The sequence below is a fragment of the Canis aureus genome, chromosome 3 (assembly GCF_053574225.1).
Source record: "Canis aureus isolate CA01 chromosome 3, VMU_Caureus_v.1.0, whole genome shotgun sequence".
In the NCBI taxonomy this organism is placed as follows: Eukaryota; Metazoa; Chordata; class Mammalia; order Carnivora; family Canidae; genus Canis; species Canis aureus.
The window spans coordinates 61,750,172-61,775,804 of NC_135613.1; the positions used below are offsets into that span (position 1 = coordinate 61,750,172).

At 39.4% G+C, this 25,633-nt stretch overlaps 2 long non-coding RNA genes across 18 annotated transcripts in view; one reads left to right on the forward strand and one right to left on the reverse strand.

Moving 5' to 3' along the window:
• The window catches only part of LOC144311166 (uncharacterized), a 243,173-nt gene that overhangs the window by 40,840 nt on the left and 176,700 nt on the right, over positions 1 to 25,633 (forward strand). For 5 of the 9 annotated variants that reach the window (XR_013376741.1, XR_013376739.1, XR_013376740.1 and 2 more), the window contains exons 3-5: positions 531 to 667; positions 11,743 to 11,822; positions 12,515 to 12,808. This is a non-coding gene — a long non-coding RNA (uncharacterized LOC144311166). Of the gene's footprint in view, positions 1 to 530; positions 668 to 11,742; positions 11,823 to 12,514; positions 12,809 to 14,261; positions 14,664 to 25,633 lie in introns of those variants that run through there. The other 4 variants (XR_013376748.1, XR_013376747.1, XR_013376743.1 and 1 more) reach the window with 4 other exon arrangements.
• LOC144311165 (uncharacterized) overlaps positions 1 to 25,633 on the reverse strand; it is a 51,849-nt gene that overhangs the window by 932 nt on the left and 25,284 nt on the right. For 5 of the 9 annotated variants that reach the window (XR_013376732.1, XR_013376738.1, XR_013376737.1 and 2 more), the window contains exons 4-6: positions 15,050 to 15,213; positions 2,004 to 2,120; positions 525 to 673 (exon numbers count right to left, since the gene is read on the reverse strand). This is a non-coding gene — a long non-coding RNA (uncharacterized LOC144311165). Of the gene's footprint in view, positions 1 to 524; positions 674 to 2,003; positions 2,121 to 15,049; positions 15,214 to 20,522; positions 20,730 to 25,633 lie in introns of those variants that run through there. The other 4 variants (XR_013376731.1, XR_013376730.1, XR_013376735.1 and 1 more) reach the window with 3 other exon arrangements.

Below are 25,633 nucleotides of genomic sequence, written 5' to 3' on the forward strand. Positions count from 1 at the left end.
CAAAGAAAATTTTATTAAAGAATTTGTAAAATAATCCTCTTATCTATGAATAAACAATTTGACAATTATAGTGTGAAATGGAGGACCTTAGAATTCATCTCCTCCAGCTTACATTCCCTCCTCTGTTACTTCTCTAGACATACTGATCTGAAATACAGCAACTACCAGGAACTACTCTCTCCATACAATTGCAAACAAGCAAAATTCTAAGAATGCACTGATTCATTAAAATTTAATTTTCTCTCTCCATCTTCTATCTGAAACTGGCCAGAGCAGTGTGTTAGGTTTCTAGGTTTATTTCTAGGGAGACTCTAAAATTCTGGGAACTAGACAATATTTTGGAGGCCCAGCACTTGTATTTTTCAAAGTTTGTCTTTCAAACATAGAGAATAAAATCTTTATATATATATTGAAAAACTACTCTTCTTGCCCTCCAAACATTGTAAGACCCACATAGTCAACTATAGTCCATGGCATTTCATGTGAAAAAAAGATTCATAAATAAGAATATAAAATATCTATACCCTCAGGATTCTGGCTCCCTGCCCCTTCCCATTGTCATGGAAGACGGCAGCTTTACTGCCCAGAGAGCTTGAGGACACCAAGTGCAGCTGAGTGCAAGACAGATGTGCCTTACCAAGACAGGGCACCACCTCCAAGTTCATAGGTAAGACTGGAAAAGAGGGAAAATAGAATTTAAGGTCAGTTGTGCTGTTAATGAGCTACTGCACCAGCTCTGGAATCCCTACTTTCTGATTTCCTGTACATCCAAAATCATTACATGTCTCCAATGCTCAGTCTCCTCTTTTCTGTCATTTCTGAACTTCCAGAAACACAGTCTAGCAGGTGTTTGTTACCCTAATCAGGACAATAAAGAACTGTTCTTTGGGAAATCCATTCAATAGAAAATTCATTGGTGCTCTGCCTCTCTGCCTGCCCTCCCTCTCTGCACCCCCACCCAGTCCTGGCAACCACTGGTCTTTTTCCTTCTGTATAGTTTTCTACATGTAGCTGGAATCACAAAGTCTTGAGCCATTTCACATGGACTTATTTTACTTAATAATGTGCATTTAAGGTTCCTTCATGTTTTCCCATGGCTTGATAGCACATTTCTTTTTAGTGCAGAATAATATTCTGTTGTCTAGAGGCTTTACCTCTGGTGGAAGGGACTATAAAGTGGCAATGTTAAATGCATGGATGCAAGAAAGGGAATCACTGGACTATTTTCTTTCTAAAATTTCGAGCCAACCCAGTTAATTTATCTTTGTCACTCATTGCTTTTCTTTTTTAAAGGTATGATTGACATACAATAAACTATTTAGAAAGTGTACAATTTTATAAGTTTAGACATATTTATATACTCACGAAACCATCATCACAATCAGGATATTGAATATGCCATCAGCTCCATAAGGTTCCTTTTGCCCCTTACAATCCTTCCTTCTTATATACCCCACACCCGTACCTTTTCCCAGGTAACATCTGACCCACTTTCTATCACTGTGGATTAGTTTGAATATTTTAGGATTTTATGTAATCATAAAACATGCATTCATTTGTCTCTTGCATATTTCACCAAGCATGGTTATTTTGAGACTCCTCCATGTTATTTTGTTTATCATCAGTTTATGGTTTTTGTTGTTGACCAGTAATTCATCCTACTACAGGTTGTTCATTCACTGGCCTGTTGATGGAAATCTGGGTTGTTTCCTGGTTTTGTCTGATATATATATAACATCACTATGAACAGCCTTTTCTGTGGGCATACTCTTTCGTTTACATTGTGTGAATACTTACAGGTGAAATGGATGACTCCATATCCTTCATAACATTTGGTTGAGTTTGGTGGGGGTTTTTTTTTTTCCAATTTTAAATATTCTGACTGCCATGTGGACATATGTCATTGCAGTTTGCATTTCCCTAATGACTAGTAATCTGAGTACCTTTTCCTGTACTTTGTGTCCAAATACTTTTTTTTCCCTTATATAATAGAAATATCTTACCATTCTAGAGGCTGAGAAGTCCAAGATGAAGGTGATGGCAGGATAGGGCTCATTCTGAAAACTCTTCTCTGGACCTGTAGGTGCTTACCATCTCCCCATGTGCTTCACACAAGCTCTCTGTGTGTAAGGGGCAGAGGGAGTGAGCTCATTCATACATGTTTTGTAAAGAATCTATTCAAAATTTTTGCCCAAGATTCAGTGTGATTTTTGTTCTTTTTTAAAAAGATTTTATTTATTTATTCATGAGAGACACAGAGAGAGAGAGAGAGAGAGAGGCAGAGACAGAGACAGAAGGAGAAGCAGATTCCCAGCAAAGAACCCAATGTGGGACTCAATCCTGAACCCCAGGATCACACCCTGAGCGGAAGGCAGATGCTCAACCACTGAGCCACCCAGGCATACAGGGTTTTTGTTTCTTACTTTCTTTTTTTTATATAAATTTATTTTTTATTGGTGTTCAATTTGCCAACATATAGAATAACACCCAGGGCTCATCCCGTCAAGTGCCCACCTCAGTGCCCGTCACCGTCACTCCCACCCCCCGCCCTCCTCCCCTTCCACTACCCCTACTTCGTTTCCCAGAGTTAGGAGTCTTTCATGTTATGTCTCCCTTTCTGATATTTTCCACTCATTTTTTCTCCTTTCCCCTTTATTCCCTTTCACTATTTTTTATATTCCCCAAATGAATGAGAACATACAATGTTTGTCCTTCTCCGACTGACTTATTTCACTCAGCATAATACCCTCCAGTTCCATCCACGTCGAAGCAAATGGTGGGTATTTGTCGTTTCTAATGGCTGAGGAATATTCCATTGTATACATAAACCACATCTTCTTTATCCATTCATCTTTCGATGGACACCGAGGCTCCTTCCACAGTTTGGCTATTGTGGACATTGCTGCTAGAAACATCGGGGTGCAGGTGTCCCGGCGTTTCATTGCATCTGAATCTTTGGGGTAAATCCCCAATAGTGCAATTGCTGGGTTTCAATGTTCCTTATGTATTCTAAATACAAGTTTTTTTGGCAACTACGCATTGGAAATGTTTTCAACTGGTCTATGATTTTCCTTTTCATTCTCTCCACAGAAAATTTTAAGAGCAAATGTACTTAATTTTGATGATATGGGATTCATCACTTTTTTCTTGTATACATTTGTGCTTTTAAATTTTACATAAGAAATCCTTCCTAACTCAAGATAACAAAGACTATCTCCATTTTCCGCTAGGAATTTAAGTGTGTTTTAAGTTTATACTTCCATCTATGATCCATTTTGAGTTAACTTCTGTACATGATATGAGGTATGGATTATAGTTCACCAATTTTTGCATATGTACATCCAATTGTTTCAGCATTTTATTTTGAAAAGACTATTCGTTTTTCACTGAATTGTCTTTGCATTTTTGCTAAAAATCAAGCCTTTTATTCTTTAATCTGTTCCATGAATTTGCCTAATTTGTTGCATTGATCTGCTTTGATGCCAACATTACAATCTTCACTACTGTAGCTTCTATAATCTGTATTGAAGTCAGGTTTTGTAATAATCACCCAACTATTTTTTTTCAGGTTGTTTTAACTTTTCTAGATCCCTTGAATTTCCATATGAAAAATTAGAATTTTACTGCCAATTTTTGTATAACAGTCTGCTGTTTTGACAAAAATTGTTTTGACTAAAATTGAACTGTGGATCAATCTGTGAACAATTAACATCTTAACTCTATTGAGTCTTCTGATCTATGAACGTGGACTGACTTTATTTCCATTTATTTATCTTTTCTTTAATTTCTCTTATCAGTGCTTTGTAATTTTCAGTATTAAGGTCTTCATATCTTCCATCACATTTATTCATAAGCACTTTGTATTTTTTATATTATTACAAATGCTACTTTTTATTTCTGATTGTTCACTGCTAGTATGTAGAAATACAACATATTTATTCTGTATTGATCTTGCATCTTGCAAATTTCCTAAATTCACTTATTATTTCTAGTAGCTTTTTTGTTGTTCTTTAGATGCCAGTGAATTTTCTACATAAATGATCAATGTCATTTGCAATCAGAGTTCAACTTCTATCTTTCAATCTGAGTATAGGTTATTATTTTTCTTGCCTTAGTATATAGGCTAGAACCTCTGGGACAATGTTGAACAGATGTATTGAGATTTCCTTGTTCTTTAACTTAAGAGAAAAGCAATCAATATGTTACAACTGAAAGCATGATATTTTATAGTTCAGGTGGGTTTTTTTATATATTTTTTTTTAACAGGAATGGACGTTGGATTTCATCAAGTGTTTGTGGGTTTTTTTTTGTATTTATTGAGATTATCATATGGTTGTTCTTTTTTCATCTGTTACTATGGTAAATTATACTGGTGAATGTTCAGATGTTAAACCAGCCTTGCATTTGCTGGGATAATCTCTGTATAATAATGATGCACGGTTTCTTTTATACATATATTGGATTCCATTTATTTATTATACCTGTGTTCATGAAAATTATTGATCTCTAGTTTGTTTTTTTAATAAAGTATTTTTTCTAGTTTTGTTGTTAGGGTAATGCTATCATATTGAGTATTTGGGAAGGGTTTCCTCCTCTTTAGTTTTTAGAAGTCTGTATAGAATTGACATTACTTCTTCCATCAATTATTTAGAGTAGGATGTTGAAATCTCCAAATATATTTGTAACTTTATCTATTTCCCTGGCAGTTATATCTTTTTTTTATCTTTGTGTATTTTGGAGGTCTGGTACTGTATACAAAAATATTTAGGATTGTTGTATCTTCTTGATGAAGTGACCCTTCTGAATGGTGGGAATGGGCAGTATTCCAGGCTCTGTATGAACTATAAATATCTCCTTCATCCTTCCCAGTGGCCCTTTCTTCAGCTTCAGGAAAATTTCTCACACACATGTACAGGTCAGTCCTCTCCTGCAGAACCTGAGACAGACCTTCTACATATTGTCAGGGGTTCACCTTCTGGTACTGGCTAAGTGGACTTTGGCTGCTTTGGCCTCAGACCTCTCAACTGTCCTCAGCTCTACTGGAATGCCACACACTATACTTATTCTCACTCACCTAGGTTGGAAGCTAGAGCTGATTGCATAATGTTCTACTTAAATTATGCTATTTTGTACTAAGGTCTGAAATTTCATTTTGAATCATCCTTATAGTCTTTATTTAAGGAACAAGATGTCATAATTCTTTTTCAACAAATTATGTAAAATAGAAGGATAGAAAAACTAAAAAAAATGATAGAGAACATAGGAAATATGAGTAACACCATTGAACAAATTCACTTTTCTGGTGTCAGGGAGAAAAACTTTTCACAAGCACTTTTGCCATCTAACTGCTCTTCTTACAGTGTGATGTATTGTCACCATGTTATAAAGAGAAGCAAGTATGAATAATCATTTTGTGGAAGATTATTACAGATGCATGTGCCTTAAATAGAACAAGGCTAAAGAACATTTTGTTCTTGTTACTGCTTCTCCAAAAGTCTGGTGGTTTCATTTTAGTTCAGACAAACCCTTTTGATAGCTGGCTCCTCAACCAAGCTCATACCAAGGATGTTCAGATGCCTTGAAAACCTCCTGTTCCTACCCTCTTCTTGTCACCTCCTGTGTTCCCTTCCCTGACCTCCCTCCACATCTGATAGGCTTTCAGTAAGGACTGAACATGAGAGGGCCAGACTTCTGGGCTACAGTTTTCTCTCTCCAGACATTTCAATTAACATTCCACAGTGTTCTGATTTCACCAAGTCAGTAAAACTCCCTAATGTTCCATTCTTTAATATGTCCCTGCTGCTAGTCCCTACATCTTTTTGGGACTTTTGACACCCTCTTGATGTTTAAAACAAAATGTGGAAACAACACCATTTCTTATTTTGTCCCAAGATGACCTCAAAATAAGATATTGCTGTAAAGATTTGGATGGACAAATATAGGCATTTATTCCAAATTAAATGAATGGTCTTTGAATTGAGTGTCAAACTGTGAACCTCAAAGGATAGTTAATTATAAAGATCAGCAAAATTCCTTTATGAGAACAGTTACATTGTCATGAATACGAGCTTTTATATCCTGAGAAATCAGAAATAAGTTCTATGTTTAACCTTTCTTAACCAAGATATCTGTGAACCACCATTACAGGCAAGAAATTTTTCTTAAGATCTTAAAGCAGAATGTGCTCAGAAAACAAGGGTGGCATAAATGCCTCAACTCCTGTGTATGCTGTGCCTATGGATATTGATTCTGTAGTGATAGATTAATATTATTTAATCTTTCTCATCAAAAAAAATGTATTCCAAATATTTAAACTCAACCTTTATCTTAGAGATAGTGAACTAAGTAAAACGGTGAGCACCAGAGAGAGACAAACATCATAACTCTAACTCAGCTATGATAGTGAGATGGAAAAATAATGTTCACCATTACTTTATTGGGTCTGGGAAATGTTACTTTTGTCCTAAGGAGCACACAGGGAGGCTGTAAATGGTAGATATGGTGAAAGAAGATACTGACAGCATTTCTGGGAAAAAAAAAAATAGCTTGGGTCCAAACAAAAGGGGTCCTGTTGAAGATGCATTTAAGACCCTGTTCTCTTATTCTTAGAGCTCCATTAGGACTTTTTTTTTTTTTTCCTACCATCCCAGGACTGTGGCTGTTTAGCTTGGTTTCTATTATAACTTTTTTGGCGCCTTTTAGGACCACTAGTACATCTCATAGGACACTGGCGAAAGACAAAGACAACACAAAAATGGTATGGCATTCCTCAGACTGCGACTGTTTAGAAAGACTGTTTAGACTACCCAAGTCTTTGGAAGAATATGCCAAAATAAGGGCACAGAGGGAAACAGATGATTGCAAGGATGTCCCACGTACAAAGAGCAAAGCACTTCATTGCATTGTTATATAAATATTAAGAGGGTCAATATATCAGTCCTTTGAGGGGGAAGAAGTGTTCTTAATTCATTTGCCTCTTATACCTCTCTCCTACTTAGGCCAGTAGACACAACCCGTTGGCACTACAGAGATGGCCTATGGAAAAGAAAGCAGTACATTCCTTGGTGGGTCAGTAGATGGCAGTGTGTCTGAGTCTAGTATTGTAGTGGGGGAAAGCTTTGCAGCATTTTCCAAGAAAATGAACATTTTGAAAGCTGTGAGGCAGCATGGGGCTAGTGCATGGGCCAGAAGACTTGATCTTTATTTCTGGCTCCACTCCTGAATAAATTTATTTGAATAAAAGGGGACCAGCCACTTAACTTTTGTATTCCTTACTTTCCTGAACTTGAAATTGGAAAACCTATTCTGCTCCTCCCCATCTCCCTTACTAGGACACTGTGAGTTCAATCAGACTTCAGGATCATTTCCGTCCTTTGAAGAAAGACTCTTTATGAATTTGCTGTGCTATTTATAACGTGGGTGGCAAAACTGATCTGTGTTGTTTATTGGGAGTTGAAGTAAATAAACACAGAGACAATTGGCAAGAAGGGTCTTCTGTATTTCCGTGCCATAAATGTGGGCATATTTTGGTTTTACGTAGCAGCATTGAATCTCAGGATGCAAAATGACTCCTGTTACTTGGAATTAAAACAACTTCCTCAATGCCATGAAACTTGACAATTATGGAATGAAGCCAAAGGCCGTTGGCAACTTCCCAATTTAAATGTCAGCTGTTCACTGCAAGTACAGATTCAGTCAGATACAATAATTTTCGCTTGTGCCTCCTATTGAACATGAGAATTTTCACTTTGGCATTTTAATCCAAAGCTGGCAGTATGATATATGTGAGATGAAATTATAAATTTGAAACAGCACTGAATGATTAAATGATGATCATTTCCCCCACTGTGACTTGGCTGTGCATGGGGGTGCCTCTTGCACCTGAGGTTAGAACCCGCAACCAAAACACACCTGCAGTCACGTGGCACCTAAATGGGTCATAATGAGATCATGTTAGGGCAGAACAGACTATGGCATCTGTTCTACCAAACTGGCTCTGGCTGTGTTCACAGATAAACTTCTCTGCGGGAGCCCTGCCATTTTGAAGCCGACAACATGGGTGAAAAGGGGATAAAGTCTGTAATACTTTTCAGGACAGGTGGATTCTGATAGGGAGGGGTAGGATGTACCTAGCACAGACTCCTATTCCATCCAGTCTTCCAGGAAGCAAGAAATTATATTGTGTGATTTAGCCAGAAACTTATTTGCCATACAAAAAGTAAAATCATACAACTAAATGGATATCATGACTTGAATATGCACCATACCATCATTTCTAGCTGGCAGCCATTTCATATATAGACAAATATTGGAAATTAATTATTTCTGTATAAGAAGCTGTCAGAAAAGCTGTGCTAATATCAGAATCCACTATCAAAATGTGAGCAGACAACTAGGCTTTTTAGAAATCTCTCGTGCCATAAGTATGGATTCAAGACAGGTGATTTTTGCTCTGCGTCATCTTATTTGTCAGACATGTCTCTCTAGTTGCATGCTGGGTGGCTTGTTGGTTTGAATGTCAGGAGTTAAAATTTTAATTTAAATATGCATAAGCATTAAAATGTATTCAAGAGAATGTCACATCAACCTCAACCTCAAAGTACCAATTATGTTGTTTGGGTTCCACATTTGACACTGTTCTGACTAAACTGGTATCCCCAGCTCGGAATTTCTAAAAATGCTTAGATCTCACTTTCATAATACATTCTATTTAAAGTAGAAACATTAAGAAGAACGGATTTATAGGAGCATTATTTCATCGTTTCAAGGACACGAAAGTCAAAGCCAGCAGCTTGCAGCTAATGAGCAATTCTAGAGACATACAAGCCTGACACTGTCTATTAGCGTGAAGATAGTGGAAATACACCTGAACAATCTGTACCCACTCAGCAGGATAGATCCCACACAAAGACAGTTTTAAGGTGGGAGTTTCATTAGAAACACTGATTTGTAAGTTGGATGAGAACATGTAACTGTTTTTAATCTTTAGCCAGTAAGTTTCATTTTCCCCTTGAAGCCACTTATTGAAGGAACACCTAATGCAGAAGAAAGAAGAGAAATCACTGTTAACTGACATTCTGTGTATATTTATAGAGAGAGCTTAAGTGGGAAGAACTGGATGGTAGCTCCATCATTGAAATAAGATAAAACTTAATCCACTAGGCAGTCAACCAGAATTCTCCATTAGGAATCCCGTTATAAAATTAACAGTAAAAGTCTGATACATGTTTGCTGATGCTCTGAAACACTTATCAATTCAAAATAAATAAATAAATCAGAAATTGAAGTGCATACAAAATGCTTTTAATATTATGTATGCTTTATTATATTTTATACTTTTGAATATTGATTATTCATACCCAACTTGTGGTAATCGTATGAATGTTATTTTTGGTAAGTTGTAATACTCCTTTTCAGATCATTATTTGTTTCATTATATTCTGTATTAAAATAGTTTTAGACTTTGGTACAATGTTTATAGATAGTTGCTCTGACGAACCCCGAATCAGTTTAGTAGTTATGTAGAGTCAGGGAATATACGGATGTGTTTCTGCATGCTAGCTGCACACATCCATAAAATAAATGTAAAACAAAGTGACACTAATAAGGTGGCCTAGGAACCTGAGGGGCTGAAAGCCCATGGAGATGGACTTCCCAAACCCCAGAAGGAAAGTAATAAAATAAAGGGAAAAAAAACAAAGCAGTGACAGGTAGGTGTCAGAAATCCTTGAACTTAAGTTCTCTCAGGTGTATGGTTCCTAGATTGTGCTGATAAACTGGGTAGACAGTTGATAAAACTACTGATTTCAGGTACCTGGGTGGCTCAGTCCGTGCAGCATCTGCCTTGGACTCAGGTCATTATCCCAGGGTCCTGAGATGGAGCCCCGCTTCGCTGCTCCCTTTCCCTCTGCCACTGCTTGTGTGCTTCCTCTCTCTCAAATGAATAAATAAAATCTTTAAAAAAAAATAGACTGATCTCTGCAAACAAGGGATCTGAAAATTTGGGAAGTGAAATTTCACAACCTCGTGCTAATAAAGAATTGCAAGTAGTTGACAAAAAAGGTGATAGTATCAGTCAGGGTCCTTCCTGCTCAAAATGATCAATGATTATACTTAAATGAAATTAATACATCTGGGGTATTGCTGGCTAATGTCAATGAACAGTGTAGTTTACTTAGGAGCTAGGATTGTAATAAGCAGCATTTCCCTTCTGCGCTCCTCTTGCCCCTGGGTTGGCTCAGCTCTCATGGGAGGGCTTCTGCACCCCGAAGCTGGCAGCAGCCATCACATCCTCCTGTCGCCTATTGCGGAGACGGCGTTGTTGTCCAGCAGGCCTGGCACATGGGACACATGGGACATATGTCTACAGAACATGCATATGGGACTGCATGAAATTACTGGGCAGGGCCTGAAACAGCCTGATGGCCAGGGAAATAGAATGTGGCTGCTGGCTGAAGTCTGTATTCATCTGCTAATCTGTGAACTCATCCAATCAATTAATCAATATGTTAAAACCCTTCCTTGACCTCGGTCACTATGGTCCAAGGGAATGAGCCATGCCAGTAACACCCTAGGCCATACCACCAGAATTGCATAATTGGTAATGGGGAAGTGGTAGTTCCCCAAACTACTCAGAGCAGATGGGATATTGTTATCGGAAGGGAGGACAGTGGACTTGAGAAACATGTGCCTCCAGGGGACCTAAAGCCTGCTTCCAGGACCCAGAGCCCAGGGGGAGCGGGGGAGCTTCTGTATTCCCAGGGCTGGCTCAGGAAAACAGGATATATAAGAGTGATGGCCAGTCAGGTGCACTGGTTTTACGAGTCCAGGTCAGAGCTACATTTGTGAGTTCGTTTACCCTCACTGTGTCCATTTACCTACTCTGCATCACTGACGTGTCATTAAGCTTCCTTGTGTAACGGAGTCAGTCCTGCCTTTCAGACAACATGTGTAAACGGTCACTTGTCTCTGGAGAACCTTCCTCATCCTATAAGAGCCAGGCAAATATCCCTGTTCCTGTGAAGGCTGAACTGAAACACCTTTGGGGCAGCCACAAGTGTGCCCGGAGCCCACACCATCTGCTGGACGTCCTTGTCTTGCTTCCTGTCTCCTCTACTCAGCTCTGAGCTGTTGGATGATACATCACCCGCTTTGTCTCCGGGGTGAGGCACGACAGGACAGAGTACTTAGCAAAGGCTTGGTTAAAACATACATGCATAATTTAATGTCCTCATTCATCATCTCAAATCTCAGCAATTTTAGGTAGGAAATATCTCAAGATATGGTGCCTAATACATAGAAGCTGTGGAAATAATAAATAACTTGGATTTATTGCATCCCGGTTAGATAGTTTTATATGTTTTCCATGCACAACATCATCCCATCCTCCCTACCCATGTGCTGGGTGGGCACTGCTGCCTCTGCGTAGAGGTTCAACAACCTGCAGCAGGCTGCCAGTTAGTCATTGGTGGGAGTCAGATTCTGCTCACACCCTCTCTGACTCAAATGCCCGCACATTGTCTCTAGCTCCTCAGACTTCCACTGGCAAGGATGGGGGAATTCCCTAGCAAAGAAGAGAAACATTTTAATCCAATACCAAGAAGGAAAGTGAAAAACTCATGTAAATGAAAAATCAGCTGTGAATCTGGAAACTAATCATATATAAAAGGAGCTTTAAAAACCCAAGTAACCCTGAAAGCGTGTTTGTCACACGTTATGACGGGTTTATTATTTTTCTTTGAGGTCCTGTGTGTGTGAGCTGTTGACTTCTCATGTTCACATGGGTCATGCTTTGCTCAGGAGAGCTGGTCTGTTGCTTCAAGGTATGAAAACTTGAACATGTCCAGAGGATAAGCCCTAAAGAAAATCATGAAGGGATTGTTTGTGAGCTGCTTCACATGGGTATTCACAATGCTTTAGTGTCTATGGACCTGGATTGATACAAATGTGGGGTCACGTAAGGTATGTGTCCAAAACCCAGGCAGCCAGACTCCTCAAAGGTCAGCGTGAGAAGCAAAGCTGCTTCATGTCGCTTTTCTCTAGAAATCATGTTGATGTCTTAGGATTTGTTTCAAAAGTGACTTTATGAGAAAAAAGTGGGGGGAGGAGGATTTTATGTGTTTAGACCATCGGCGGGAAGGCTGCCTGTGCCCAGTGGTAAAGGGCAGCTCTGTAGGTTGCTGGACCGCCTGGGGTCCCGCAGAGCCCGGCCAGGGTGCCTTCTCAGGACAAGCCCCCACTGACTGCGGCCTGAACCCCCTCTGTGCTTGCACTTCCTCCAGACAAGCTTGTGGGCACCTGCGTCTCCCAGCGGGCATGGTCCAGCCCTTAGTCAGCCTGGGGCCTCTCAAGGCACGTGTCCCCCGACTCCCAGTTAACTTCATACGTTCCGATCTTCCTAACTGCTTTTCCCCCCTGGAAAAAAAAAGGCAAAACCATTTAAACTTCTTACTGACTTGTTGACTTTATTTTCAATACTCTGACAAAGCAACTTTATTTCTTGTGTTCTGTAAAGCCAATCTAGCACGAGGGAATCAAGAGAGCCACCACGTCCTAGGAACTGTTAGGAAGGTTCTTCCTGGCATAGTTTTGGGACCTTGGACCTGGTCACACTCTGGGAGTGTTGGTGGGAAAGAAAGGAGACCTGACGGGCCAACGCGCAGCCTGGGAGCGCCTCACGGCCGGAGCTTCTAGCTGTGCGGACGCAGCTGCCTGACCCCTGCGGAGGCCCGCCCGGCCTGGTCACCGGCTTCGGCTCTCAGTGCTCACTGCTCCTCGACTGGCGGGTTAGCTGCGGCCCGAGACCCCGGTGAGACTCTGGGGTGCACTGGGTGGTGGGGGGAGCCCGGGGAGGGAAGACAGAAGTCCAGTTGTGAGGATGGAGGCACATGCAGGGGTAAAGACAGCAAGGGCTAACTTGCGGGGAAGAAGGGACACTGTGACCCACAGAAAGACGCCCCAGCTCAGCGGCAGGTGGGCGGCCTCGCGCCAGCTCACCCACTCACCTCTTCACGGCGGTGAGACCTTATGACACTGAAAACTGGCTAAAGGATGAAGAACCGGAGAAGGCACAGCCAACAAGGAACAGGAACTTGTACATGCTGGAGATACAGAGTCAGGACTCGGTCCTTTGGGGCAGGAAAGAGCAGGCTCCAGTGGGAGGTACCGCCAGAGAAAGGGTGGGTCTCAACAGAGAGCAAGGCCAGCAGCCCTGTCTCCTAAGCCTTAGGGGTGAAGTTGGCCGAGAGTAGAAGGTGAAGGCCCCTAGAACGTCTTTATTTCCCACAGAGATGAGAGGCGCCGTGTGGGCTCGGACACAGAGCATCTGACACTAAGGAAATTGGGTGGGAGAGGGTCCGTGCAAATACATCACTGCTGCAGCCACTTACAAGTCGGGAGGAAAGTGTGGCTAGAATTACATCTGTAAGCGTGTTCTCAGAGACTTGTACTGGCATGTGAGAGTGGCCTGCAAAACTTTTGTAGAATGTCCAGCACACACGAGGTGTGAGGGGAGGCGCGAGGGCTCATTCTTTTCCATGGTGGGTCTGCAGGAGGACAGCTGGCCGGGAAACTGCTGCACCACGGGGTGTTTACACCTCGTCGTAGAGCAGATTCTTCCCTGAGTGGGGAAAGGGGTCACTTGGCTGGTGCTCGGTCTCACTCAGGGGAGAGGTGGCTTGCCTGCCAGGGCATCAGCCCTCGGAAACACTTCGTGCAAATGCTCACCTGTCCCAGGATGTCCCCTGTGCTGAGTAGGGAGAAGAGGCTGAGGGCACAACACCCGCCGCACACCTGCAGACTCGCCCAGGTGCCAGAGCAAGAAACCAGCAGGAGCAGGATGGGAGGATGAGGACAAGTGTTTGCAGAAAGAGGGGAGGAAGAACTGTCCTGCATCTGGTGTGCGGGAAGGCTCTGTCACAGCGTCGGGGGCAGCCTTTGTCCAGAATGGTTCAAATACAGAAAATAGACTAAATGCTGGCTCTCAAAGCAAGCTCCCCAGTCCGTACCGGATGTCTGTGAATATCTCAAAAGACACTATTCATTTCCTCTTGGCAGCAGCCTATGAAAAGAGGGGGTAAACAAGTTTCCACAGGCCTTTTTTTTTTTTCTATTGCAATCTAAAAAGTTATTTTCATAAATTGTAAAGAAGAATGTTTGTTCCATATCCTTCCTGTTATTTTCAGGGCCTACCATTTAAGGGGAAATAGTGCAATTTTGTAGTTGTAAGAGACGTATTAAAAATATTTTTTATTTTTTTAAAGATTTTATTTATTTATTCATGAGAGACACAGAGAGAAAGAGAGAGGCAGAGACACAGGCAGAGGAAGAAGTAGGCTCCATGCAGGGAGCCTGACGTGGGACTCCATCCCAGGTCTCCAGGATCACGCCCTGGGCCGAAGGTAGGTGCTAAACTGCTGAGTCACCCAGGGATCCCCTACATTTTTTTGATCCCCTATATTTTAAAACCATAAAAGACTTCATGTTGTCAGTCCTAAAATCTACCAGGTGGCTCTACTGTCATTGCATTAGTTTCCATAACTAAATGTTGTGTTAGTGTTCTTCATAGATATCTGGTGAGATACATCTCATTTCACTATGGATTTGGGGCCCTGCTGCCTTCTGAGGACAATGTGTTTTTACCAAGGAGTGTCTTCAATCTCTGTGGCCTTTCATTAGTCTTTGTAATATTTTATTCTCTATCAGGGGATGCAAATGCATGGATCAAGAGGCCCGTCAGAGTCTAGGGCTAGATTAAGTCTATGAAAATGTTATCCCAAGATGATTTTATGCTTACAGACAAGTGGTGCTAAAAGTATGAAACGCTAAAAATTCAGCATGGCATTATTCGGTGAGTTTTCTGAGTGAATAAGCTAGCCTAGTCGCCAGAGCTAACCAACCACATTTTTCTCATACAACCAAATATTTGTCTGAGCTACCAAGGCAGATTATAAGATGTTCCTCTAAGCAGTGTTAGCTCAGAGAGAAGGGAATTGGGTACCACTGTCTACTGTGCATCAATCAGCACAGTCTCTCTGAAGCTCATACTGACCTATTGCAGTGCATCTTGCAGACGATGGCCAGATCTATGTCTCAGAAACTTTGCTCGGAAGCTGCCACTCATCCAACCAACAGCTTTTAATGGAAGATTCTCAGCCAAGATGAAGCTTCTTAGGGACATTGTTGGAGCCTTGCAGTAAAGAATCTCCAGTGGCTCTGCAGAACCAAATAGTCACATTTTGAGGGTCAAGACTAACGGTCAAATGATTCTCATATTTTGAAAGGAATGTCTGCCTGCTTCCAGGACAGCGCAGTTAGATGGAGACACACCCGGGGCCTGGCCTGTGTTCACTGTAAGGGATGAGCAGCAGACACCATCTCCAGGTCTGCCCCTGACCCGGAGGGTCTGTAGCTCTGCGGGCTTGCCTCACAGCAGAGCTGCCAGTGTGTGAGGCTGGGTGGCAAGCACACGGACGTGGGGACAGAGCTGTGACCGAGGACCTCCGCCCTGCCCTTAAGCCCTTGTGGACAGCTGCTGAACAGGAGGCAGGCTGGCATGCGGGGAGAGACCCAGGCCTGTGCCCTGACCCCTCTACCCTCCAGCTCCAGGACCTAGGGCTTCTGTGGGTCAGTCACTGCCTCAAAAATGTGAATCCTAGGAGTGACAGTAGTATTTCCTGGGGCTTTTGAGAATGAAATGAGTTAATTTTATCATAAAAGCAGTTTTAATGTTTTGGGGTTTTTTTTATGGGGGGGGTGTTTTTTGTTTGTTTGTTTGTTTTTTGTTTTGTTTTGTTTTTTTTGTAGTGCTTTAAAGATTTTCTAAAGCCAGCTTATTCTTGAAGTACTTCCCTTCACCCTACCCTCTTCCAAAGGTTAGAGCAATTTAAATAACCCCAGTTGTGCTGTGTCAGGGGGAAGGACTGAGCGGCTCTCGCAGCTGTGGCCGGGGTTTGGGCAGCAGACAGGCTGGAGGGGAGTTCACAGCCGTGAGTCCTGCTCTCTAGACACGGATGTGGGCAAAAGCGAGTCCACACACATAGCTGGAAAGATGGAAACACGGCTCTTGCAGAGAGTACTTCAAAGTCTGCACTCGAGCCACTGCAGATGGAGAGGCCAAACATGCTTCTCTTTCATATTCACTCTGAAACAGCATGTGGCCAGGTCCTGGAGAGATGTGGGCCACGAGGGCCGTGTGCAGCCAGAAGCAGAAAGCAGCACGCCGACATCAGGAAGGCGAGGAGCAGAGTATTTTTGGGTACTAGAAAGTCATACTGTTGGGGTAACATACACGCTTGAGAAGACTATATTTTGTATGTGTTATAAGGGGATTACCAAAAAGAAATCTTCCCTTTCAGATTATTTACCTTGTTTAAAGGCAGACATTCACTGAGGAAAAGGAAATAGATGACACAATAATAATCTTGTAACCTAGTTTAAAACACGAATGATCTCTCCTATATATACTTTTTTACTCTCTAGCTCTTCCATTTTATAGTAACAGTGATAAATGAATATTTGAGATACTTTGAGGATCACTAGCCATAAGTCTAATATAGTCCATACTTGATTTTAAAAATTTTGAAGATTATTTTAGAGAGAGAGAGTGAGAGAGCAAGAGAGAGTGCCTGCAAGTCAGGGGGGCAGAGGGAGAGAACCACAAGCTGACTCCCCTCTGAGCACAGAGCCTGGCACGGGGCTCTATCCTACCACCTGGAGATCACGACTAAGCGTAAACCAAGAGTCAGATGCTTAACCAACTGAGCCAGCCTATCAACCCTTAATTAAAAATTTTCTAAGCAGTGTGTTATTAATTATGATTTATAAGATTTATACAGCAAGAGGAAAAAGAAAGTAGTTTGCAAAAGCCAAAAATATGGTTGAAACATCAAGCTGCCTATTTTAATTAGCAACCTGAATTTAATAAGCTAATAAAATTCTTAAAAGCACCAGCATCATTGTAGACATGCTCACACATCTGAACATTCTTTCTCTTGGTTCTCCCCTTACTCTTTGTCCTTTTCCTCCTACATTTCCATCAGATTTTCCATTCATCCTGGGTCCCTCCAACCTCTTAGGAACAAGGGTTACATCCTTCACCTGCTGACTTTCTTAACCTCATGCTGTCCTTGGGAAATCTCATCTACTATGAAATAATGAATTATTGTCTACAATTCTACTTTTCCAAACCCAACTTTGGCCTTTCTCTACACTTAGGACTCCTGTGTCGTCTGGGACATTTCCGGGTAGCTTAGACTTATGGTGGTTTAGCAGCGCACAGTGGTGTTTCCATCCAGCTTTCTCATCCTTCCCTGTTTCCCAGTCCATGGAGCCACTATATGGTTTCTGAACTTAAACTAAGTATCTTGCATTTACTCCCTAGTATTTGCTGGCCTGTTTATCTTTTTTGCTTCTCTTTAAATGATTATGAGTGTATTCTTACCTCGCACCCATTCCTCCTTCCAGTTTGAATGACATTGGATTAACACACAGCTCTCTTCTTGACACTAAGATCTATTCAGTTTTTCAAGGCAACTGGGTCCCAAAATTTGGTTTTTCTCAGGCCTTTTTTCAAGAAGACTAATTAGGAAATGAATAATCTGAAACATACTCTTCAGATGTCTTCAGTTCCCTTAATCCACATGGCCCCAGCCTCACCTGTTCTTTGGATCTTCAATTTAGAATCATGCCTGGACATAAACCTACCCGATAATAACATAAATATGGTTATTGGATTCATTGAAGAGTAAAATTTCTCAACACAGATGGATCTTTAAAGTGCCCAGTATTCATTTTATGTGTCATTCTTCTCTCTTTCCTAGTGCTTCTCTCTTTCCTAGTGATGTTACTTCTCCATTGCCCGTTTCAAACCTCAGACACAACCCAGGTGGCAGGAAGAGGTGAAGGTATGGTTACTCTGAAGGCCGTGCCGATAAAACATGTAGGGTTTTTGGCGTTGGGCTCATGTCTAGGTGACTCAATGCATGGAACTCACATCCAGAAAAGAAGGTTACTGAGACCAGAAACTCACCAGAGATGACTCTTGCATGAACAGCGTTGTAGAGAGGTCATATAGCACAGGTGATGTGGGTACCCATGGTACCATATTAATCCCAGCTCAGTCTTCCAATAGTTTTGTCTTTAACAATTTCAACAATATTTACACCAATTTAATGGAATTCACAAAAATAATTAAATGAGTAAATTAATATAAGTACTTAGAGTTTCAGAATATAAATTCTTAATTGATGGTAAATACTGCTAGCTATTTTTCATGATAACTTGTTCTCATGCACAAGTAAATCTTTAATAAGATTAATACAGTTAATGTCAAGTTAATTCGTGATGGGTACAATTTCAATTTACTGTTATATTTTAGTATAAAATATATTAATCATGTGGAAAATACAGAGAGTCATGTAAAAACAGCAGCATACCCATCACTCAGCTTTTAAAAAATCTTGATACTCTTTCATTTTAACTTTAGAGTTTGTTTTGTTCAAAAAATAAAACTATGTACATACTGGTAGCCCTTGGTACACAAGAACCAATCCCATTTTCTTTCCTTGCAATCCAAAGAGAATCTTGTTAGTACATGTAGAATGTCATCCTTATGTTTTCCTACCTTTAAAAGTATATTACTGTAAGCTTTTCAAAAATTGTTTTTTTAGATTTGTGCATCTCTCTCTCTGTCTCTAAGTATCTCTGTCTCTCTACACATATGTATACATACAATGTATGCTCATTTTGTATATATATATATAACTATAACTGTACAACTGTATAACTGTTGTTAACTGTATAACTGTATAACTGCCGTATAACTGTATAACTGTTATAAGCTTCCCATGTATGAATATATTAGGCTTAAAATCTATTGTCTTGTTAATGAGCATTTAGGCAGCTTATTTTTTTAAGATTTTATTTATTTACTTTAGAGAGAGAGAAAGAGAGCACAAACAGAGGGAGCAGAGCAGAGGGAGAAGCAGACTCCCCTCTGAGCAGGAAGCTTGATGTGGAACTTGATCCCAGGACCCTGAGGTCATGCCCAAGGCAGATGCTTTACCTACTGAGCCACCCGGGTGCCCCAGCATTTACATAGTTTAAATATTTGCCACGTTATACACATCTCCTTGTGCCTCATCTTCATTTTTAAATTGGAAATATTAATAGTAACCCCCCATAGGATTGTTGTGAAGAACAAAATACATAATAAATATAAGAATTTTACTTGGTGCTACATAAATACTATGCATCTCCTAGTGTTGTAAATACTGTTTCAAAGATCCTCCTGCACTCAGCAATCTGACTCCAAGTGTCAGGTGGAGAGATAACACCCAGAAGTGGAAATATATGGTCTTCCAGTGTGTGCTTCGTCAACTTGACTATAATTTTCCAGTCGGCTCTCAAAAGTAATTGTACTATTTTATGTTCTCAGGATTATATGGAATCTAGAGTCAGAATCCCTAAGAACCAGCTGTGTGACCTTGACAAGATAATTCTCTGTGACTAGGTTTTCTCATCTGTCAAGTGACTGTAACAATAATGTCTATCTTACTGGGTTGCAGTAAGGATGAAATAAGTTACATGTACAAAACATTTGGAACAACGTGTCCCACACCTCGACTGGACTGTAAATACTAGCTCTCAAAACTGTCACCAGCAGCTTAAGAAAGTTCCCATTTTTCCATGGGTAGCTGTAATTGCCTAATTTATTTTGTTGTTCCCTCCCTCCCTCGCTCCCTTCCTTCTCTGTCTCTTTCTTTCTTTCTTTGCCAAATTGATGTGTGTGAAATAATGCTCCATGTTTGCTTTGATTTTCTCTGATAAATAGACAGGTTACGTCTTGGAGGAGTCCCACCTTGCTGACAGTGGTGATGTTAGTCTTTGAGCTGTTTCTGAAACCAATCCCTGGCTCTCCCTCCTGCTTTCTTTGGGTCAGGGGCTTCAACCTGATTCTCCTCCCTCTTCTACCCCATGCAGATATTTATTTATTTATTTATTGAATCACTGGATATTCTTTTAATTTTTTTCTTTTTGTATATCCTATTTTCATATGACCCATTTCCATAGTCATCTCACTGCTTTGTGTTGGGAACAGAGGGCTTGTCTCCTTTATAAATTTACAGACCAACTTGACTTAAAAATATTTTTTTCCTGAAAATAATTTATGTTCACTGTGGACAACATAGAAATAGATGAGAAGCATTAATACAATAAATAAAAACCACCTATACTTCTAGTTAAGAAACATTTTTTCTGCCTTACAGATATGGTGGCTTTGGTGATTATTCCAGTAGCCAAAACGATCCCTCAGCAAAGCTCATAGGGTGAGCACCTACCTGAGCATGAAAACACAGTCTGAGGGAAGGGATGTCTTCCTTTCAAATGATCTGCTAATTCTTTGCAGCCCATAGTTCTTTGATTTCTATGAATCCACAGAAGCAGGCCCACCAAACAGGGTTTTGTCTGCTAACCTGGAAAAGTCTTAATATGAACTAGTCACTGGCAATGGGATCATTTTTAAGTCTGCTCCATTAAGAAACATTTTTTATTAAAGATTTTATTTACTTATTCATGAGAGACACAGCACGAGAGGGAGAGGCAGAGACACGGGCAGAGGGAGAAGCAGGTTCCATGCAGGGAGCCAGATGCCGGACTCGATCCTGATCCCAGATCTCCAGGAACACAAGCTGGGCCAAAGGCAGCGCTAAACCGCTGAGCCACCCGGGCTGCCCAGGAAACATTTTTAACACTGTTTTATATTTCCATAAAATGAAATCTAAATGAGATTATATATTAATGCCACTGCATAGGAAACTATACAAATTGTGAAAAATCATATCAAAATGTTCCCCATCACAGTTTGATTACATAATGATATAGTATTAAAATAAATTGAATCAAAAGTCAAATCTAAAATTTGAAAGATAATGTAAGAAAAAGCAGTTACATGGACTTAAAAAAGTAAAGTGTATAATAATTTAAGCAGGAAACAGGGTAAAGGTTTGTATTGTTAAATAAAGTCATGGGATGGTTCCTTTTAAAGAATAAAATACATAAACCAGTTGGTAATGTAAAGATGAAAAGATATAGGGGATTGTACAAAATTTGGCATGAACAAAGAGATATAATGACACTTTGTATTTTATAATTAAAATAATAAAATATGTTTGAAATTATTTTCTAGGAAATACAGATTGCCAAAATGACCACAAAATCAAGTCAGTAAGCTAATAGACAAAAAGCCTTGGAAATTTTTTATGATACTTATCAAAAAACTACTAACAAAAAAGATGCTCCCAGAAGGTTTTATAGTTAAATTTATTGTAAATTCAAACACATATTTCTGGGGCTATTTAACCCATTAGGAACAGAAAAAAAAAAAAAAAGGATAATTTCCCAGTAATAGTAATTTCCCAGTAATTGAAAACATGTACCATAACCCTGATACAAAAAATAGTACATATAAAGCGCATAAACTTGAAATAGATCTCACTTATAAGATGCAAAAATCTCGAATAAAGTTTTAGCAAGTCAAGTGCAAGAGAATATCAGTTGAATGGTGAGCTATAACTCATAAGTTGAAAAGGAAATAATGCTTAAATATTTTAAAAATCAAAATCTTCATGTTAATAAGTCAAAAAAACTCTGCTCATCTTAGCGACAAAAGTACATGTAGTAAATTTCCACATTTTTACATAATTTGTTAAAATCAAAGAATCTACAAGTAGTTTGTTACTCTTATAAAAAGTAATTCTCAATTTCATCTGGTGTACTTGTATACATGTATATCTATATCTATGCTGAATTTGAAATAAAACTTTTCTTCTTTACTTTAAAACTTCTTTAGATTTTGAGTAACATTAAATCATTAAAAATTAAAAATTTTTTTTGAATTTTTATTTAAATAACTGGAGTTTTTAAGATTTTATTTATTTATTCATGAGAGATACACAGAGAGAGAGAGGCAGAGACACAGGCAGAGGGAGAAGCAGGCTCCATGCAGGGAGACTGACGTGGGACTCCATCCCGGGTCTCCAGGATCACACCCTGAAGACAGGCGCCAAACCGCTGAGCCACCCGGGCTGTCCCATAACTGGAGTTATTTAAACTCCGGTGAGTTAACATAGTGTGATATTAGTTTCAAGTATGCAATATAGTGACTCAGCACTTCCATACATCACCTGGTGCTCATCAGGACAGGTGTGCTCCTTCATCCCCATCACCTGCTCCCCCCATCCCATCCCCTCCCCTCTGGTGACCAGCAGTGTATTCTCTGTAGTTCAGAGTCTGTTTCTTTTCTCTTCTTTTTCTTTCTTCCCTTTGCTCGTTTATTTTGTTTTTTACATTCCACATATGAGCGACATGATATGGTGTTCCTCTCTCTCTGATTGACATTAAATCTATAAGTTATTTTAGAGAAGAGTTGTAATTATGCTATATCATTACATTTCCTAAAACTATATTTTTCAGAATGCTTGCTCTACCGATATGAATAAACGTCCCTTGAAGGAAAGATTCCATCAAGAAATAAGTTTGAGGTACACAGGTCAACATAATCTTTTGTTTTAAGACTATTTGAGAGAGAGAGAAATTGAGTATGGTTTCTAAAATGTATTTGGCCATTAACCACCCCACTTTCCTTTCCTATTTCTTCAATGTCCATTGGTAAAATGTACAAGTAAAGGTTTCTTACTAAGAGGAACCAGATCCTGACTCTTGATCTCTTAGTTTTAAGACTGTTTGCCAGTGAAATCGAATATGATTGTATATGAAAAGTTGTACCACCAACTTTCTTTATTATTTTCCTAAACTGGATATTATAATTGTATCTATTTAATAGTCTTTTGCCTTAAAGAATCTCATTAAATTTCCATTCAAAAGAAAACATCAACAATATTGGTTTCATGAATTATAACTTTCCTTCATTGAATGAACTTTCATGAGATGCTTCATAAGAGCCAGATGTCTTCTAAAACAAGAGTATTCAAATTAAATAAAACAGGCAGAAAAAGGCCTAACCCACAATCACTGTCAAGCAGTAATTGCTTAATTTGTCAGAATACATTCCCCCTTCAGCACACTTTTTGAGTATGTAACTTCAAAATACACACATTGCCTTATTCATAAAGTTATATGCATTTACTGTTGTGCCTATATATTGAGTAGATTATAAAACTTACTTTTTTAAAAAGTTGAAACTGTTCAATATTTAGAACCATTTTTGACACATGGTCCAATACCTACAGTGTCTTTTTAGGGGTAAAATTCTGGAAGTCATAATTTCATGCTCAGAATAAGAGCAAAATTAGATTTTATAGCAGCTCTGAAGTCACTCTGACCCACCACATTGGCCATTATCACTGACGTTTGCTGAGTCCTGGGAAGAAAAGAGCCTGTACTGGACAAGAAGGTACAATATAAAGATATCAGATGGAATCCTTGGTGGTTTTCTAACCACCTGCACAGGATACAAGTAATTTACCTTCACTCCTTAGTGAAGAAATAATACTTTTTCCACTTGTATCTTTTTTTTTTTTAAGGTTTTATTTTTAAGTGATCTCTATACTAAATGTGGGCTCAAACGTGTGTTCAGTCCTGAGATGGAGAGTTCCATGCTCAATCCCCCAAGCCAGCCAGGTGCCCCTCTTCTTGTATCTTTTATATGGAAAATCTTAGAAACAGAGAGTATACTCTATAAGAATAATAGATCTCTGCTTGTCACCCATTTTATTCACGGATAACAAAGTTACCCAATATGGTTTTTCTCCAGGGTTAACTAAATTAAATGACATACTAAGCTTATATTAAATTATTTTACCATTTCTCGTCCTGGAATGGAAAAATAAAATGTATTAACAGAGGGAAGTATTTTAGTCATTTTTGTAACTGTGCCACATGGGCCACTGCATATACAGATGGGAGTCTGAGGACTCCTAAACCAAAAGCAATTAGTGGGGAAAACCTTTCAGTGATGACCTCCCATTTGGAAATATACAATGGGCAAGGCTGCAATTTTATACTAAATATAATAAAAAATCATGGAAGCAGACCTGGATCTTTCCCATTCACAGGAGGATGTGGAGGCCTTTCTTTTAGCCATTGATCCCCTGAGGAAAAACCAGCCCTAGACTTTGATTCCCTGGTCCCTGCAAGTGAGGCACAACTGCAGAGGCTTCAAGAGGCAACACAGTGCACTCTGGCTCCAGTTACTGCTGCAATGTCTACTTTATTCCTATCCATTTGGAATAATATATTAAAAATAAAATAATGTCTTTTAATATATTAAAAATAATAGACTAAAATGTTTTCACTTCCTTAAGTGAATGCAGAGTCTTGTTTTGCAAAGCCAAAAATAAACCGTACTGAGGGATTTTTCATCCCACTTCTCACCTTTTGCCCAGAAAAACAGTGACCAATGATGGCCATGTATTTTTTTCAGAGGCAGCATGATCTCAAAGAATTCTTATTTTGGGACCAGATTTCAGTCTTGATGCATATTTAAAACCATACTTAGAGATGAGGTCGTCAAGAGTGCTTTCTTTGGAATGAATTCCTGATGTTGAAATTTTTTTATGAAGCCATTTTCTGATTTGACATTACATCTTAGATGCAGAGTTGAGCATGGTTGAACAGTTTGGTTTCTTGGAAATCCTCAAAGTAAATTAGGATTCAGCAGCAGCAAGTCAGTTTTCAGCTGCTCTAAGCATTTCGTTATTACATATTATTACATATTATTATAATATTTGACCACGAATGATGCAAGTGGATGGCAAACATAGCAATACTATAAAGAAATACACAGGACAAGTGCCTTAAAGTAGTAAAATGTAGTTTCTAGGCGCTAAATTTGCAAATTGGAAATTTTGAAGTTGTTCAATTTGACATGGAAAAAACTAGACCTAATAAATTAGCACAATAATATTAGTATCTAGCTGCATAAAGAAAAAGGTGAAGTCAGGAAAAAAGCAATGTGTTTGTATTTCAAAATGAATGCATAGCTCTCTGCAATTTCTCTTTGCTTGAAATCGGTGACAATACATCCTGCAACTGTTGTAAATTGAATGTATTTCCTTTATTGAGATACATTGCTTTCTTTTATATAAATATTTAATTAGCTACAAGGGGAAAGCTACTAGAATATTTCCTTCATTGCAGTGAGGTTAGTAAGTGATTCAGGGTTTACTGCAACTAGCTAAAAAGCTCATACCTTTTTAGCCCTCCCTCAGAAAATGGAACTAAAAATTTGTCCTCTGTAAGCCAACGGAAGAGAAAAAAAATGGAGCAAAGAATTGACAGATCAGGTTCTAAATATGAAGCAATTATTTATATTTTTTCTACTACTGTCATTTAGATTTTCTTCTACCATTATCTTATTAAAATATCTCAGTGGTGGTTCTATTTCTCTGGAGAACCTTGACTAATAAAGTCATTTAAAGCAACATAAATGCCCATCAATGTAATGAGCACTAGGTGTTATATGCAACTGATGTTTCACTAAATTCTACCCCTGAAACTAATAATATGCTCTGTGTTAACTAAGTTGAATTTAAATAAAAAATTAAAAAATAAAGCTTAAAGAAACAAAATTAATCCCAGAATATCCTGTTCTTTAACTCTTCAGTGATCCTCT